The sequence below is a fragment of the Helianthus annuus genome, chromosome 7 (genome assembly GCF_002127325.2).
Source record: "Helianthus annuus cultivar XRQ/B chromosome 7, HanXRQr2.0-SUNRISE, whole genome shotgun sequence".
Lineage (NCBI taxonomy): Eukaryota > Viridiplantae > Streptophyta > Magnoliopsida > Asterales > Asteraceae > Helianthus > Helianthus annuus.
Window position 1 is genome coordinate 131,120,893 of NC_035439.2, and position 3,340 is coordinate 131,124,232.

Here is a 3,340-nt window from a genome sequence, read left to right on the forward strand (position 1 = left end):
AAACAGGTGGAGGTAATAGTCCTGCAAAGGGCTGTGGTATCGGTGCACCTAATTGCATACCCGACATCATGTACCTGAGCATATCATCCTGTCGGTGGTGGCTCTGCATGGTCCACTGGTGGTCAACCCGCATCCTGCTCTCCATCTGATCGATCCTCTGCTGTGTGTAGTCAAAAGCAGTCTCAGGAGTGAACGGGTCGGGTCTCGGCGGTCTAACCGGCTGTGGTGGTGGGACCGCACGCCTCTCTCGGGGTACCGGCTGTCGTGGTGGAGGGGCACCAACCTCATAGTTCCACTCTGGCGGATCCGAGTGGGTAAGAATACCTGCCAACTGAAGGTCCACATAACCCCAACGAACTGTAGGCATACCCTCATTCATCTGATCAAGCTTGTACTTTGTGAGGGCCCGAATATTCTTCGCCAACCTAGCTATGTAAGGGCCCATATCCATAGCAGCCCTTTTACCTCCCCGACGAGGCCTATTGAATGACCACGCAAAGAAGCTAGCCAAGTTCCAGTTCCGCTTCTCCACCATACACATCAGGGCGAAAATATCTAGCCAATTCGCCTTGTTTTCCCCCGACTTCCTTGCCACTACAATCGTCGCTAACATCTTTAAAATAAACCTGTAAATCGGATCACGAACCGATGTGATAAGGTTCGTGTGCGAGAACGATTGTGTCGAGATCAAATCCCAGAATTCACCCAATTCTGCCGGGCCCAAACTTTTCGGCCTATTATGGTTAAACACACCCCGTAACCCATTAACGAACTCTTCCGTCGCTACCTCTTCCGACGTATACAAACCCAACGCCACTCCAAATTGAGGTATAGACATCTCATACAAATTTCGCCCCAAAGAAAATGATACCGCATTAGCTTCAGAAAATGCACCCTCTTTGTGACGGAAGGTACAATGAAACTCTATAGTAAGCTCGGTATATTGCGTGGTATCACGCGCATCCATAGCCATCCGCAACCTTGGCCCTAACAACTCCGCGACCCGCTCACTTGCCCCCATACTCTCCAACCATTCCCAATCTATAACCCGATGCTCCAGAGTTTGAGTTACCACATACTTTTTCATCTTAACCTGTTCTTCGGTATCTTCTTCAAAATCTAACATCGGATGATCACTCAACTTGTCAAGCCGAGCATACACTCTCCTATCATTGCCACGATACTTGATTCTTCTCTTCCTCGGGTTTGATGAAGAACCTGCACCTGACATGATCTGCAAGACAAGAAATATTTGAGAAGAAAACAATGCAGATTGTTAGTACCACGAGCTATTTTTGGTATTTTTAATTTTTTTAGATTTTTTTGTGTTTTTATATTTTTTATGAAAGAAAAAGTAAAACAATAAAGAAATAGCCGTATAGCATTTCGTTCGCGGCTAATTTCGAAAAAATGGGTTACCGTTTACAAAGGCGTAAGTTACACATCATTCTACCCGAATGGAGATTGAGTACGGGCAGAAAGTTGTGAACTTGTACATGCATATAAGTAAACCCGACACTAGACTCAAACTACTATCCTAAAAACACTTCTAGACTCACGACTCGAACGAACTACGAATCAAAGTACACTATCTCCTCCCGGCACTTTAATTGTCCCCAATTAAGCATAAGTGCCACAATATCCCCACACTTGAGGCGAAAACACGTGAGAGTTGGACAATTTAAACCTTGACATAGCATTGATGGCAACAAAGTTTGCTAAGAAAACTAAGTTCATTTGCAAAAATCAGTTCAACAACTTATTTTTTTAGCAAAAATTCCATAGTTATTCCCAACCAAATCCAAATAGCTTCAACATGATGCCTAGTAGTCCAAACATACCCCACAAGTGTCAAACAACCACAAGCAAACCAACCCGAACCATCCGCAGACCCGATTTGTATGTAAACATCCAAACATTACCGCCCACATACCACTAACATGACAAAGAGGAGCAAAAATTTTAACTTTAAGACCCTACACAAACCCTAACACCAAGACAAGACTGACCCGACACTAAAACACAGCAATAAAGCTACCTACTAGTGAGAAATTACAGAAAACATACCTTGGAATCGGATTGAACAAGAAAAATGAAGTCTTGAACTTTTTGCACACGAATTTGCCCAAAATCGTGAAAATGGGGTGAGAAATCGGGTGAAATAGATGGCTAAGATTGTGGGGAACGTGATTGTGGTGATTTAGGAAGAAGAATGGAGTGATTTGGTGAAGAAACGAGTGAGTTATGGTGATTTAGGTGAAATTGGCGTTTTAGGGTTTTGAAAAGGGGAAAAAGGAAATCTGCAGCGAACAGGGTCAGTTTTAACGTTTTGAAAAGGTTCACATAGGCGTCGCGTGACGCGGTGGGGGTCCATAAAGGCCTCGCATTACGCGGCGGGTCGGAATTAATTAGTTTTTGAACCTTTACCCCTCGCGTGACGCGAGGGGGCTAGACGTCGCGCGATGGTCCGTTTTTGGCGGAATGTTTCGTCTGATTTCCAACTTCATGCCTTAGAAAAAATTCCACAAGTTTCCCAACCCATCCAAAACCCTTCAAAAATGTTTCTAAGTGTCTAAACACTTACCTGGGACCTCTTTTCTCGTGCCTTCTCCGTTCCGTAGCGATGATGAAACCTGCAAAATTCTCAACAACACAAAACACAAACCGAAAAACTACAGAAAAATGCGTTAAAACACATGAAAAACTCAAACGAAGACTCTTATACAAAGGATACAAAACGTACACTTGGGTTTTCACCCAAAACACTAATTGGCGGCTTTAGGTGGAATTTCAAGAGGAGTTACCTCCCTCTCATCCTTGTTTATCGCTCCTCCAAGATAGTGCTTCAAACGATGGCCGTTCACCTTCCAACCACGGCCATCCTTTTCATCCATGATCTCCACCGCTCCATACGGAAACACGTAATGAACCATAAAAGGTCCCGACCATTTTGATTTCAACTTACCCGCAAAAAGCTTCAACCTTGAGTTGTAAAGAAGAACTTTGTCTCCTTTGCTAAACTCCTTCACTTTCCGTAGCTTCCTATCATGTAACAACTTTGTTTTCTCTTTAATTCCCAACGATCGAGCGTATGCCGTATCTCGAAGCTCCTCAAGCTCATGAATTTGGAAGAAACGCTTCCTAGCGGCTTCGGTCATATCTAAGTTAACGGTTTTCAAAGCCCAAAGCGCCCTATGCTCTAACTCGACGGGGAGATGACAAGCTTTCCCGTAAACGACCATGAAAGGTGTAGTTCCTAACGAGGTCTTGTAGGCGGTTCTAAATGCCCACAAAGCATCGTCTAGCTTGTCGGTCCAATCTTTTCTATTCTTACCAACGG